Source organism: Ixodes scapularis, unplaced genomic scaffold (genome assembly GCF_016920785.2).
Source record: "Ixodes scapularis isolate PalLabHiFi unplaced genomic scaffold, ASM1692078v2 PGA_scaffold2__306_contigs__length_199485367, whole genome shotgun sequence".
In the NCBI taxonomy this organism is placed as follows: domain Eukaryota; kingdom Metazoa; phylum Arthropoda; class Arachnida; order Ixodida; family Ixodidae; genus Ixodes; species Ixodes scapularis.
The window spans coordinates 146,097,170-146,113,372 of NW_024609857.1; the positions used below are offsets into that span (position 1 = coordinate 146,097,170).

General features: G+C 46.4%; 1 long non-coding RNA gene across 1 annotated transcript; it reads left to right on the top strand.

The window, feature by feature from the left end:
• Nucleotides 1-3,746: 3,746 nt before the first annotated feature.
• Nucleotides 3,747-4,745, top strand: LOC121836399. Its single transcript, XR_006077915.1, has 2 exons — nt 3,747-3,779; nt 4,584-4,745. It is a non-coding gene; the product is annotated as an uncharacterized LOC121836399 (long non-coding RNA).
• The last annotated feature ends 11,458 nt before the right edge of the window (nt 4,746-16,203 follow it).

Here is a 16,203-nt window from a genome sequence, read left to right on the forward strand (position 1 = left end):
GCTAAAAATACAAACGTGCGATTGTCATTTACGGATATTGTGGATCCTATTCAACCTATTTTTGAACACAACGGGAATATTCAAATTTCGTTGAAGTATCCCTTTAATACTACTTAGAATCGCTCCCTAAGGTTAATAACTGAATAAACTTGCCTTAGTAGTTTTTCCTAGGCAATGGCAGTCGCCAATAAAATTCGAGAAATATGAGCATCGTTTATCCCCTCAGCTCGGAGCCAGAACAAGCGGCCAGGTGGCATGCCCACGTGCTGGGGTTGACAAAGTAGAAAACGCGTGCTGAGCTCCGGGCATTGTTAGAGTTCAGCTATCCTCATCACAGCAGTGGTTGGACACGAGCCACTACCCGAGTGTCCGCCGAGGCATTCATTGTTACGAGCTGAAGTCGAGTGCTCACGCAGTTCTCGTGCGCAATCCATGCATGAGCAGCGCTCGAGTGTCGTCAGTCAAGTGGTTCCGATTCCACCAGTCACGTCATTCAGCTTTCCAAAGGCGAGACTGAAAGAAAATAGTCCCCTTTTATCTTCGCAATTTCACAATTTCACAACGAGAAAGAAATTTCTGAATCAGTGGCGGTCTGTGCGAGCATACTTGTGCCAGGCTGGGACCAGTACGAACCGGCAAGGTCAGGAACGTTCCAACCCGATGACGTTTCGTGACCCCTTCAAAGGGGCCGTGGAATGACTCTAATGATCAAAGAACCTGGTGCGTGCCACTTTCGCTTAACTTTCGGTTAGTAAAACAAAAGAAAAAAAAAAGAAAGAAAGACAGCACGTTTTGAGTTTCCTAAATGTCGCGAGTGCGCGGAGAAATCGCGAAGAGGAAAGGGGACTATTTTCCATCCCGCAGCCGCTTATGCCGGCCGAGAAAACTACGCGCGTGACGTGAACTGGTTGAAAGTGTATTGAACTAGCAAGCTCAGTAAGTGTCTGCTCGATTTGAGGCTAATTTTTTCAAATGTTGTCGTGAAAACGTGAAGAGACGCGTCAAAAGCCTGATAGTCTTGATTTTTTTTACGCAAAGTTTTATGGCGTGATGTACCCGAAGCGAAGAAAAGCGCTCCCTCCCTAGTTCCCATAGCCAGCGACACGAAACTGGATGTTTCCGTGGGTACCCCCCTTGAGTCGGTTTTTCGGCCGCAAACCAGAGAACGGTGCGTATTTCAGCGGCGCATCAAACTTAAATCTGTTTCGCTTTTTTTTTTTTAACCAAAACTAAGGCGCCAAGTCAAAAATCGTTTACGGATCCTTATTAATTGTGCAACTCCAAAGCGGCAGTTCTCGAGTAATTGTAGCTCTCGACATACAATGGATCTCTTGACTCGTGTCTGCCGAGTTAAGTTATTTAACGCGTAAAGATTCATTATTGGACCTTCTGACTCGTTGGACGTTTTGACTCGTTGGACCTATTGACTCGCCGTGGATCTTTTGACTCGTTGGATCTCTTGGCTCGTTGGATCTCTTGACCCACCTTGGATCTTTTGACTCGGGTCTGGCGAGTCAAAAGATCCAACGAGTCAAGAGATCCATTATTGGACCTTTTGACTCGTTGGATCTTTTGACTCGTTGGATCTCTTGACCAGAAGCGCTCCATCCTCACCCTCTTAGAAGTTCCTGGCTACGCCACTACTATCAACAGCACTCAATAGATAGTCAACATTATCAAGATGAACGACATTTCTTTTATTTTATGCACCATATAGGCAGTGTTTTTGTCTTTATATGCATGCAGCCAAAGCACACGCTGTAGAAAACACTTGTGTGAAGCCTGCGTTCACAATGCGGTCCCCGTCAAACTTTCAAGGCGTTAACGAATTCCACAAATTAAATTTTCAACGAAACGAATTCGTTTTGCAAAACGCTGGCAAACTTACGTTGCGTTTTACATCATTCACCTTTGTCGTCCGATGAATCAGTAGTCAGGACTACACAAACCTCAATGAGCTTGTCGTTTGTTTTCTTGCCGTTGGGGCGATCGCTGCCCAAGCAGCACCAGAAAGTGAATTTCGATCGGCCGACGGTTGGCCAGTGTCTGGACAGCTTGGCCACTTTAAGTGCTTGGCCACCGGAGACATAAACAAGGCCGGCAAGGGTCCGGCCACAAACTAGCTGTTTTTAGCTTGGCTGCCGGAGACATAAACACTGCCGGCAAGCGCCTGGCCAGAAGTGCTCATTTTCAGCTTGGACGCCGGAGACATAAACACGGCCGGCAAGTGTTCGGCCAGCAGTGGTGATTTTCAGCTTGGCCGCCGGGGACATAAACACGGTCGGCAAGTGTTTGGCCAGCAGTGGTGATTTTGAGCTTGGCCGCCGGGGACATAGACACGCCCGGCAAGTGTTTGGCCACAAGTGCTGATTTTCAGCTTGGCCGCCGGAGACATAAACACGGCCGGCAAGTGTTTGGCCAGTAGTGCTGGTTTTCAGCTTGGCCGCCGGAAACATAAACACGGCCGGCGAGTGTTTGGCCAGCAGTGCTGATTTTCAGCTTGGCCGCCGGAGACATAAACACGGCCGGCAAGTGTTTGGCCACCTGTGCTGATTTCCACCTTGGCCGCCGGAAACATAAACACGGCCGGCGAGTGTTTGGCCAGAAGTGCTGATTCTCAGCTTGGCCGCCGTGGACATAAACATGGTCGACAAGTGTACTGCCAAAAGTGCTGATTTTCAGTTTCGACGCAGGGACACCCATAATCTAAACTTTCATCGCGTTGACGAAACTTTGTTATAACGACGGGCAGCGAGAGAAGCATCACGAGCGAGTGGTTGGCAGAATATTAGTGCGTGCATCGCGCGAACACTGTTAGCGCAAGCAAACGATCACCGTTTTATTCAGTTTTTTTTTTTCGTTAGACTTGAAAGGCTATTGTCTTAACTAGCACTGTCGTGTGATATGTTCATTTGGAACATTATACTAGAAGTGGGAAAATATTGTGCCCGTCGTTCTATGAAAATAAAATACGAAAGCAGCGCCGACGTCATCTTCGCGTTAACTATACCGCTCTGTCGCCGCGCGGCACTCTTAGTGCGAATGCCACATCCGCGATTTTTCGGTTACCGCTCCACATATTTACTTCCCAACTGCACTCGAAGAAAAAAAAGTTGTAGTCCGGTGCATCGGGCGCACGTGCTCCCCTTTCCTGGAAGACGCTCCCTCCGTTACCCAGCCAGTGTACCTGTATACCGACCATAAGCCCCCTTCTCTGCCTTAAAAACCTATAGACGCTTTGCAGCAGCTGTGCATGGACGCCGCCATAACTGACCTTCAGTTTTTGCTTTCCTCTTATTCCGTTTATTTCACTTCATCATTGCCATAGCAGGCCAGGTTATATCCATATTAGATTCAACTGTGTCCTTTTCTAAAGCATCGGCCTTTGTAGAGGATCGTCAACTACCGTTTCAGTTGCTCGGCATCTCGGTAAGACAAGAGAAGGTCAGCAATGGCGGCTGTAATTTGGCGCGTGTGCAAAGCGTCTATAGGAACCGTGCGGATCTAATTCAAGCCCCGACCAGGGCGCCCCTAGCGGCAAACGGGTCCGTCGCATCGGGCATCTTCTGGCAGTCGCTGCGTTGGTTGTGCGTTGTAGTGGGTTAGCGCTGTGATTTCTGGATGACTATTCCGCACCAAGAAAGCCGCAACAAGTGCTGCCTGGTCGGCTGAAACAGTACGTCGAAGATAGCGCACGGCACGAAGTACTACATCGTCCCTTCGAAGCCGTACGAGGCGGAGTACTGCGCGACCTGGGTACGACTTGTGCGTCCATACAGGTTAATGGTGTTTCTTACCTTCCAGTTCGTGCTTTGTTTAAGCTGCTGATGTACCGGGTGAAACAAGGAGACGGTAGGCTCTTTAAATCGACCGGAAAATTCGGTTTCTTAACCTATCGCGCTACGACTTTGTGCAGCGTTGCCCACAGATGGTGCATTTTTTTCGTAAAATTTGGAAAGAGCGAACTTACCTGAGGAAAAAGTAAAGAAAGAAAAAGGCTTAGCTCCTATGGAAACGCAGCGACGCCACCGGTCTGCAATCAACACGGCGCCGTTTCGCACGGTAGACAAGAGATGGCGCAAGCGGTCGCGACGCCAACTGCCGCCACCGAACGAGCAGACGACGCCGAGAACCGGCGTTTTTAGCAGACAAGGAACTGCAGTTGCTTGTTGTTACCGCGCCTGTTTTTATTTCTGCAACTGTCGCCGTTTGCGGAACGCGTGCCGCTTTTGATTCGAAAAGATCGTCTGCTAAAAACGCTGGCCCTCGGCGCCGTATGCTCATTCGTTGGCGGCGTTCGTTGCGCCATCTCTTGTCTACCGTGCAAAACGGCGCCGTGTTGATTGCAGACCGGTGGCGTCGCTGCGTTTCCATAGGAGCTAAGCCTTTATCTTTCTTTACTTTTTCCTCAGGTAAGTTCGCTCTTTGCAAATTTTACAAAAAAAAAATGCACCATCTGTGGGCGACGCTGCACAAAGTCGTAGCGCGATAGGTTTAGAAACCGAATTTTCCGGTCGATTTAAAGAGCCTACCGTCTCCTTGTTTCACCCGGTATAATACAGTTACATTTTTTTCTCTTCTAGCGACGATAGAACAGCATCGACACCGACGGCAAACTCTATGCAGCGAATACTTCACCGGAATCGAGAAGCGGAATGCGGTCGCCCTCCTAAGCCTACCCTTCGATGTTTCCATCAGCCAACAGGAAGATAATAAAGAGAATCGCGGAACGGCGCGAAAAAAAATCGCCCAGTTATTGTCAAGCTGATTCAGAAATAAACGTACATAATTACCACAGTCCCCTCAACGCCAACTAAGTTTTTTTGCGGGCGCGCTTAATTTTGTTTGCAGAGTACGGCGCTCCGTGGCATCCACTTGTCCGTCGAAACGGACCTCCTTCACGTCGTACACGCGGCCAGATTCATGAAAAAGTTTTCTCTTCGTCATATTGGCACCACGGAAGAAGCTTTCTGGATTCGTAACCGCCTTAAACCCCGTCGTAATCACGCCGGGAACCTGTCCGCTGTGCTGCTAATCGCCACTGCTTCCCCCCGATGATTCTGCACCGGCTACCGAAGAAGCTTTCCGGATTCGTAGTCGCCCACCGTCCTCTGTGCTGTTCGTTGCTATTACTTCGCGATGATTCTGAGCCGGCGGCACCGGCTTCCGAAGGAACTTTCCGAACTCGTAACTGCCTTAAATTCCGTCGTAATCACGACGGGGACGCTGTCCGCTGTGCTGTTCGTCGCCATTGCTGCCCGATGCTCCTGCGGCGGCTACCGCCAGGTCGCGGCGAACAATAGGCGACCGCCGCGACACGGTCGGCTTGCTCGCTTCCTATAGGTGTATCAATGCACTCAGCTTAGTAAACCGCCACGCTAGCCATGCACCCCGATCAGCTTGTGCTTGAATCGGATAAGATTGGATATTTCAGACTTTGTGTTTTGGAAGAGCCTAAACAAGACGTCTCTCATATATTGATTAAACTTAAGCTAGTCTCAGTAATGTTTCATATAGGTGCTAGGATACTGATTTCCTGAGCCAAGGAAAGCTAAAAGCTTCGGTTAAAACCGCAACGGAAATGTTATAAATCGAGCCACACGTAAAAGAAAAAGAAAATGAACATCTCGACCTAGATGTGCAGGACGCTGGTTTTGTTGTTAACAACGTGATTGTTGGCGGGTGGTGGGCAACGCCGTGACGCTATTGACGCTATCGTGGTGATTGACGCCAGTGATGCTCGGCCGTACTACACAGTAAAAGTATTTACACCTTTAAGGGTGTAAAATGGGTGTTGTAGCAACCTACACCCTCGGCTACACCTTTTTAACAACCTAAAACTAGGAATACAACCTCATAATTTTACCGGAAAAGGTGCTGTTTCGTGTTACACCCTACATTTAGTGAAGAACGTGAGAAGGGTGTAGAAGAGGGTGCTAAATAAATAATGTGAAATGGTTTTGGAAAGCTTATATATGGCTCTGTACATAATGTACAGGTAAGATTTCTGCTTGAAAAGCAACAGTTGTTAGCAGTCTAGTTTCTTATAATGTCAGCTGTAATTCATGCAAATAGCTGATAATTAAGTGCCTCTTTTGCATACAATTTTTATGTTTGAAAACAAAATTTTATATATGAGTTCATATTTAATTTTCTTACAAATCACTCCATGCTCAGAAATCGGAAAGTAGGGTGAAATGCTCTATACTAGCATTTTTTACAAATATTGATTGATGGAAGTGTACAGTAAGAAAATCAGTTAGTCTTGAGTTCATATCTGGCAACATGAAATCAAAATATTGTGAAAATGTTTGACAAATATTCATGACATGCTGCTAGAACCTGTCTCATGACCATGTCAACCCGAGTAAAATATTCATTTGAGAATATGGTGACATGCACAAAAACTAACACACAGAAAGAGGCAAATCCCATAATAAACCAGGCCGAGACATACCATAAAAAAATGGCCTATGGTCGTCTATGGGAAATTCAATGGGAGGCTATCACCCCCTGTAGCTTCGCATGGTCGGCCTTAAAAATCTATAGATACAGCTACAGCCAGCTATAGAAAAGTTTAGGGCCCTGTGTCTAAAGTCTCAGGGCTATGTTTCAATAACAACAACAACAACAACAATAATAATAATAATAATCAATAAATTAGTGTTTTAACAGTGTCCAGGGACATCCAATTGTTCTTGCGGGCGCAGTGCAATAGAACGAACAAACAGACGCTTGCGCGCTCGCAGTCGCACACATACACGCGCGCTCGCAGTCGCACACATACACGCGCGCGCGCACGTACACACGCATGCACACGCGCAAACCCACGCCCGCGCGCAGACGCACACGCACGCACAACCGGAAGCGCACACGCGCATGCACGTGGACGCATCCACAAGCGTGCGCACAAACACACGCACGCGCCCGCACACACGCACACGCAAACAATTACGACGAAGGAAGCGTTGCTTGAGTTAGTTTCGGTTTCGGTTTACACAAAAAAGAAAAAACCTAAAGTTTAAATAAAACCTAAGATTTACTCACTTTTTGTAATGTTTTACATTATTATTTTAGTGAAATTCTTATTGTTAGTAATATAATTTATTTTGCTTAGTATAGTTCTAAAAAAATAGCAATAAATAAAAAGGAAAAGAGACTCTTGAAGACTGCGCAAGACCATCGCTATCGCAATCAGCTTCCGTTGGGCTCGTTTGAATGGTCGTTGAAATTCCAGAAGCTTCGGAAATCTCCTTTTTTTACGTTTTAGCCGTTTTAGTGGATATTTTAAATATCTTCCTTGCGAATACCGTGTTCAAGAATAACAATCGATGACTGAGAGCTGGGAGACGCTGCGTCTTGGCAACGCCCGTAAGTTCACAACCGCCCATGCACGACTCGTGCAAACGCCGGTTAGCAACTTTCTTTTGTTTCTGCGAAGTGGGCTGCTGTTTCAAACTTTGTCGTGTACCGTGTGCTTGCTAAGCTATGCTTGATTCTAACTATGCTTCTGCCCTGTGTTATTTCGTTATTTGAAAAGGGCGTATCTTCTTCAAAACCTGTGGCTCGCTCCGCAGTGTGAGAAAGATTCCCGCGCGGCGGAACCTTGAGCATGTTCTTTGCGCCGTTGTGCGGCGCTCGTCCGACGACGCTTGTGCGGAGCGTTCAAGTGCCGTCTGACGGCAGTTCAAGCATTCAGTCGCCGTCCCAAAGTGTTAATCACAGGTCATGCTAGTTCTTATATCTTGTCCTAACAGCCGCTCGCCACCGATTTGTTTCATAAAGCGGGAGCGAGAAAAACGTTAAAAGAGCGAGCATGCAGCATGATTTTTTGCATAAGCTAATGCCTGTGCGTAGAGACGCGCGGTCGCTTCGTCATTATTCCGAGGGTAAAAGCGCTAAAAACAACGGACAAACAACGCCCTGTGTTGTTTGTTTCTTTTACTTGTCCGTTGATTTTAGAGGTTTCACCCTCGGAAATTAGGTCTCTTCGCGTTTACCGAACCGGCACACTTTTTAAGTTTACGATTGTGTGATGCAAAAAATAAAAGAAGTTTAGATGTCACGTTTTTTAGTAATGGCGAAAGCCCTTACAAAAATCAGAGCAGCTAGAAAAAACAAAAACATGAAAAAAGGCGGAAAAAATTAAAGGGGCTCTTCGAAGCTTTCTGTGATCGTCTGTTTATGTTGTTATATTGCATAGTAGGTGCAAGTTAATATGTATACAAAGTTTTAGATTACAAAACCGTTTATTAAGCAGGTGGCAGAAGTAATATATCGGGACTATTTTCTCTTGGAAGACGATCCCCCATTCCCTGCCCATCGCTAAAACTTGACCAATGGAAATGCTGCATCTCGCGGTGAATGCGAACGTTATTATTGCAACACTTTTTAAGCTTGTTGTAAATTAGAGTTTGAGAAAAACGTAAACTGATTGTGGTGCGGGAAACATAGTCCGCAATTATCGCTCCAATACCAGCCAACTATGTTTTCTCCCCGCAAGCTTGTTGCTAGTGGGCGATGCGTCGGCGCGTCGGCTCGTCTGCTTCCCGGGGCGTCTGCAGGCGTGCGTTTGCGGGACACATGTTCCTCCTTTCCGTGGATCCCGACTCCGAAGCCAGCTTTGCGATCCTTCCACGTCAACGAGTCAAACTTTTCCATGTCATCTGTGGAATGCGACTGCGTATTGCAGTAGCAGCGCGACGGTGCGGTAGGACGAACGACGACTGCCGAGCACAAAGTCCGGGCCCTTTGACGACGGTCCGCGCGTGTTCAAGAGATTCCTCCGCGGGTCGGCGGTCGGCCGCGTTGGTGACGCGCAGTGACGCCGGAATCCTTCGCTTGCTATTGGCTGACGCGTAAAGAGATGCCCCTCCCGTTTTCCGGGCTCATCTCAGAAAGGGGGGCGTGCCGTGGACTTTGATAGCAATTTTAGTAGAGAAATCCGCCGCGCATGACCGTAATTTTATGATTTTTAGGATCCTTAGGGCCTGTAGATTGAGTTACCGCCATAAATAGATCATCGCATAACGATCCGGAGGGCCCCTTTAACTAATGTCAAACCTGAATATTTGATGGAGTTCAAAGACTACCACCGTACCAACTCGCCCGGTTATTCTTTCTGTCAAAGAATAATAGCCAATAGTAATAAACAAATAAATGCCAACCATTAATTGGTTACAAAGACGTAATTGGTGCAGTGCAGCCCTACGCTACTCTACTCTTCTGATGATATCAGGTAATGTGTAAATGTGTAGGCCAGTTCATAGCAACCATTTATGTCCGACCTATTATATTGAGTTTTTTCTTTATATAAAAGTTATATGAAAAAAGTGCTCTTCCTAAATTAAGCCGCACCACTGAATGTACAATAGCGTGTAACGTTTATGTATGTTCTCAGCGAAAGAAAAGGATGCATTAAAAAAAGGCCAATCATTTTGTTTCCTCTCTGTTAGAGCTTCTTTCACGTACACGCAAAATGTGGGTGTCTACGCCTAAAAGAGTGGAATTGACATTTCCTGCAGGGCTGGAAGGCCTGACTCAGTTTGGCTAGCAGCTTGAAACCTATGGGAACCTGGGGAACTGAACCACAAGAGTGAGAGTGACACCCGCCTTGCACTTCCTGAGCGATGGCACCATGAGGAAGGGGGAGCTGCCCTAAAGTGAATGCAATAGCAGATGGGTCGTTCCAGTGAACCCCTATACAGATGATACCAAGCAGAGAATTATTAATAAATGTGTTATTAAAAACATGGAATGTGAATGGCACGGACAAGAAAGAGGAGATCAACACAGCGCTGTGTTGTGTTCAGATCCTCTGTTCCCATATTCTTCATGATTTCTTTTCAATAATTGGCTACTAACTAGTACAATCATCACCACTAATCAATAAAAGTATGCTGCTATTTATTACTATGCATTAACACTGTGCTTGCAGTTGAATCGTACAGTCATTTATTAATGGTCAAAAACAAAAAGGAGGGTGCAAGCTAGCTAAACAGGCTAAACACATAATTTATTAAAGACGGGTTCTCTGAAGGATGACACAAACGCAGAGAAGTATCAAACACAGCTGAGTATTAATGGGCAAAAAATGAATAGGCGACCCAAAAAAGAAAACGCAGGAGAAGACATGAAGTCAGTTTTTACAATTCCTCTTCTGCTTGCCACCACTTTACAAAGGGAATTCCTTCCTGGGCCTTACAACGTTTTACTGTTCACAACCCCTGACATACCCAAGGACAGTAAACATAAAAAAGCAACCTACAAACATTTGGGTAAATGTGGTTGAACAAACAACAGGGAATGCCTTGAGCTTTCAACCTAGGAAATAAAAAATTGCACAACATCAAGATTAAAAAAAAACAGACGGACGCATCACACCTGTTTCTAACAAAAATATAGGCCAAGAAGCTTCTTCCACTCAATGGCAAAACACAGGGAAGGCACTAATATATTTCTAGGTTTCATCATTGTTAGTGATTCTTTCAGTATACCCTTGTGGTCACTCTCTTTAGTCAAAATTGTTTCATCATCATCATTCATTAAATCATCATCACAGTTGTGTTCTTTAAAGGGGTACGGAAACAAAAATCGAAATATTCAAGTTTCGTTTGGAAGGGACTCAAGTATGAGGGATAATAACCGTAAATGATAATCGCACGTTTGTATTTTGAACGGCTGGCTATATTTTGCGTTCCAGACGGTGCACTCCAGCAAGCGCTCGAAGAGAAGCGAACGGAGAGCGCGATGCGTCAGGGGATATCCGGCGCAAACAAAAGCAGAAAGAAAAGATTCCCCGCGTTCGTGGAGTAGCAAGGCAGGCGTGGTTATCAGCTTTGCCCTTGGTGGCGCTGGCAGCGTTGTGGTGGTGTCCATAGCGTCAGCGCGTTACAACCGAGCCGTTCGAAGTACCCGTGGCGTGACGAGCGTGTGGCTGGCCCACGTGGGCTGGCCCAAGGAGCACGTAGCTTCCACAACACTGTCAGCTTAGGGCTCAACGGGATGGGGAAAGCAACTTTTGTTCGAGTTTTAAGCGACGGGCTAATCTTCTAGGGGGAGAATGGCTGTTTCCGGTTGCACGAACGAGGGTCCGAGAATGAGGGGAGTCCTTCCTTTCCGTCTTCTTGGACCGTTTGGTACAATGCGCGATTTGTGAGTTGAGCCAGATGCGCGTAGGAGACAAGTGATAAGCGAAGCGTGGGTTGCCTGCAATCCCCTGAGACAAACAAAACATGTCACTTGATCTCCAAACAGGAAAGCTTTACATGCTTCGTTTGTGGCAGACCATGATGTTCACAATGGTTCAGCCGTGCAGTGCGATGCTTGGGGCCACTGCTTGCTCACTTAGAGTTCGAGAAAGGGGGTTGCCGTAGCACTTCCCAATTGCCCACGGGGTTGTGATGTGGCTTGCAAGGAGCTCTTTTGTATTACTTCTTCATGAAGTGAGTTGTGTTTAGTGTGACTCATTATTTCTTTATCACATGCCTCGTATGTGGTGATGTGGCAATCCCTCTAAGTGAAAAAAGTGTAAATGTGTTCAGTAAACATGATAAGCTGTAAATCATGTAATAATAATATAAGAATATGCAATACCATATATGATTTTTGTACAATTTACAAGTTCTGTTATGTGTATTGGACACATTCCAATGGAATGTTCACTGGGGTCTATACTTCATTTCACCCTTCGTCCGAGCGCGGCGGACGCTACCAGCCAATCCAGTGTCGGGAGAGCGTCATGTGACCTTGTACTCCACATAACCAAAACGTCGCATGATACTCTCCCGGCGACAGATTGGCTGGGGTGGCCCAGCATCCACTGGGCCACCCCAGCAGGTGCCCATTTGATGCCAAGCACCCTTTACCAAGGGTGTTAGCAAGCACCCTTTATGAAGGGTGCTTGCCTGAACGCCATAAGGGTGTTAGCCCAGAGACAAACTGATTTACACCCTTAAATGTGTAAAAACGTTTACTGTGTACTCAAGGCTTCTCTTTCCCATTAGTGCCAGTAAGCTTGTGTAAACTGAAAAATATTGTAACTGAAGAGTAGAGAGTTTTAGTAGATCGCTCCCATGACTCCGATAACGATACCCGATACTCCGCCACCGCCTCCCTTGCGCATGCATAGTATCGTTATCGGGGCTATCGGAGGTATCGGAACGATCTACTAAAACTCTCTATTGTTGCACTATCCCTTCACCTAAAGTTACTTCTTTTTATTTTTTATTTTTTACTGCTGCACTACCGGGGGATCTTAATGGTGGGACAACATACCATCCCTGAACCCACGACGACTGGAATGGTGGTCGCAACCAGCGTCGTAAGACTTAGTACTCAAAAAGGTCCAATAAATATTGAGCAGACTTGCAGCAGCTTCGCGTGTCATTACTATGTAAAAGTTTCTGGGGTTGAGTTCTCAAACTTGACCTCCCGAAACTCTTGACAGTCTTCTGAGGAACACCCAAATTTCCTGGCAGTCTGTGATAAATTATGTATTAAGTGTATAACTACAGCCACTTTTGGCCAGTGACTGGCCGGAAGTCAATGGCTAGTGGCTGGCCAAACGTGAATGGCCAGTGGCTGGCCGAAAGTGACTGGCCAAAGCTGAATGGCCATTCTCTGGCCTAAAGTGAATGGCCAGCCACTGGACAAAGGTGAATGGCCAGTCACTGGCCTAAAGTGAATAGCCAGTCACTGGCCTAAAGTGAATGGCCAGTCACTGGCCTAAAGTGAATGGCCAGTCACTGGCCTAAAGTGAATGGCCAGCGACTGGCATAAAGTGAATGGCAAGTCACCAGACGAGGACAAAAACACTGCTATTGCCGAGCACTTTGGCCAAGCTTGGGCCATCGAAAATCTGGTTGGCCATAGTACACTTGCCAGCGATGGCCCATTCACAACGTGCTGCTTGGGTGGCGGTCGTGGCGGCGGCACAATTCTTTCTCAGACCGTTGGCTGCTGCCTCCGTGCTCGCGGAAACGTGGTTCCCTTTGTGTCAAGGTGAGGTTTTGAATCTTAATGCACGGCAACGCTGAATACAGGTCTATTACCGTCTTCATAATCTCAGCAACGCTACCGTACGAGCCACAACAACACCACCACTTTCAAGCTTCATAACACTGGCACAAATAGAAGCCAAATCTTGCATCTCGCCAAGCGTTACATCGGAGACGTTAAACGCCAGCTCACTGTGCTCTTCGACCCGGTCCTGCCGCCGAATGGGCTCATCTAACAGCACGAAAGTATTCGTGTGCGCGTTGATCAAGTGACCGATCGCATGTCCAACCCCAGCCGCGGTCGATCCGACGAGCATCGCGGCCATGTTTTTTCGAGTTTAACTCGCCAAGGGTACGGTTGTCGAGTTAAAACAATGAAAATAGTCCCGTGCATTCTTGTTCTTACGTCATTTTGTCGTCACAACCCGAACTCGAAAAATGACTGTTAGCGGCAAACAGAGGCTTTCTAGTTTCACGAACGTTTCCATGGCAAATGGCGTTGAATCGTCACGCGCAATGAAGCCAATGGGAAAGCGAGGTACCTATGTAGGGACGTGTAAAAACGTAAAAGCCGTTTTTGTTTCTGCACGAGCTATTCTGCAAATAAAAATAAATAAAAAAGACTGCCCGAGATTATGCCGTCGCGTTCATTTCTTCAGCGCCGAAAGAGAAGAGCATGGCTTATGGAGACTATACCGGCATAATCACTGCAGTGAGCTAGTGCCACTAAATAAGCTAAATAAATAAGCTAAATAAACTAAATAAGCTCATTTAGTGACTCTACAGTGAGCAAAGGAGCAAAGCATTATTAAAACTGCCCGAAGAAACTTTCCTGCATCATCCACAGAATGCTCACAACCGTTGCACTCTGCGTCGATCTCATGACTTGTCATATACTACCACAGAGTCATCGTCAGCTCTGTATCCATTTGAAGTCTCCTTCACAGGCAAACAGGAAATTTCATTTGCAGCTTATGTTCACGGCGGCTTCACAAAGGATGATCGGTGTCGCAGCGTACCTTCACGTAATATTTTTTTTTTTCTCGTTATGCCATCCGTGTCGTGCAGAAGCAGGGAAAGCAACGACGCAAACGAGACACAAACACCTCAAGGTCGTTACCGCGGTTTTCGCCATGTTTGTTTTCAAAGACCGCAGCGAAAGACTTCGAGAAAACAAGCTGAGATATCTTAGCTAAATTTACTTTACGTCATAATTATCGAAATAATATTTCGTATTTTACAAATATATAATAACATTTTTCTCTGTTTCCTTCCATTTTCCGGGAGGAAGCCTTTTCTCCGTTATTCGCTCGTTTTAACTCCCGGAGGAAAGAAAGAAGATAACAAAAAGAACAGGGGGAAATGCGGGGATTTCTGCGCCCCAACTGCGTGGACACGTCACCGCGACGTAGGGCATCGTCAGATTCTAGCTGACCGCGTGCGTGAACCCGAACGTTGGGGCGGAGCCTCAAACAAGAATCATTCTAGTTTGAGGCTCCGCCCCTTCTTTCTCGATACGTCACAACTCGAAAGGTACCCGTTTGCGACCAGAATAGCACCCCAGCTGAACTAGAATAAACATACACATAAAGAAAAGACCATACACACCGTGGGACTAACAACTGATTTTCTTCTTCCCCCTCTTCTACTACAAACTCAACTTGAGGGAAATATTCTCTTTTCTTCTTTTTTGCTTCCTATTTCACCGAAAATTTAACCCCCGAAGGAACATTTTTTTCTTTCTCGTGCAGCACGAGAGAAGTTGCACTAACGCAGTCAAACATAGTCAAAAAGTAAAATTTGTCGTTAATTGTTTATACAGCAGGAGGTTAGTCTGCCTGAACATGGCAATATTGTTACCCCCTGTAGATAAGCAATTTAGACAGTGCAGTACGACTGCTAGCCCGGGGTTTTTAACGTGCATCACGCAGTACACGACCGCATGCCGGTACGATGCTCATCCAGCAGATCGAAACGGGCAGGGGCGGGGATTGAACCCACGATCCCCGGATTCTGCAGCGCGAGCTTTCGCTCCACGTGCTCCGAGCTGGTCTACGCTAGAGCCACTCGATATGGCAGCGTAGCTGCCAGAGTAGCGCCACGCTTTTCCCTGTGCCGCCTCTCACCGTGATTGGTCACACGCGGTACCTTAGCAACGAGCTGAGCTGGCTCGGTTTCCTTAGCAACCGAGTGACTACTCGTCACGTGACCTCGCAAGAACCGTGATGTCACCGGTAAGATGACAGCGTCCAGAGCTGGTGGATACGAGTGTGTTCGGTGCGCGGTAGTCGTAATGTGCCGCTGCTAGCCGACGATTTCGGACTTCTTCGTGCTCTCTGACGCAGGTATGACGTGAAGATCTGAAAGAATGTGACTTTATACCTTTTCTGTGCAAGATCGCTCTGGATATTAGCACCTGTGCGACAAGATCAGTCATATCGCCGTAGCAGTGCTCGTATTCCTGGATGTGTTGGAGGATCGATGACATTTTGCATGCAATTTTCGCATACGCCTAGCCTTGTTTGAACGTTGGAATGTCTGAGAATCAATGCTAATTCTATGCGTCGTATGTTGGACCTTGGGGAAGTTGTTTCAGCCCCAGGTAACCGCGTAATCACAAACTTTCAGCGAGGAAGCTTCTGCGATCTTTACGTTTTGTACTAATCACCGATCTTACGATATAGCTGTTAGGATCAAATTTTTGCATTTTCTAGCTCCCTTTGAATGTTGGAATTTCTGAGAATCGAAACGAAAGGTATACGTCGTGTGTAGGGCCTAGGGGAAGTTGTTTCAGCCCTGGGTCACCGAATAATCACAGCAACTTTAAGCGAGGAAGCGCCTGCGACCTTTAACCTTTTGTACTAATCGACGATTTTACGAATTGACAGATCTGAAGACTTTGATAAACGTCCTTTCGTTGCAATAGCTTGCATTTGATAGCAGTGTTTTTTTTTTGTTTTTTTTTCAAGTGACAAGCTGGCGTTTGCTCAAATGACGTATATGAAATGACCTGCTCTATAAGAATGAGTCAACACACACTATTAAATTTATATGCTCAGAGGTGTGTTCGTCTTTGTAATTAGCAAGTTACAGACAATTCTTTTTTACCAGTGTAATATTTATTTTCTGTAGCTGGGCCCCTTTGGTACTCATTAATGTCTGTGTGCTATGATGCTATCATCATGTGTGTATGGTTCTAAATATC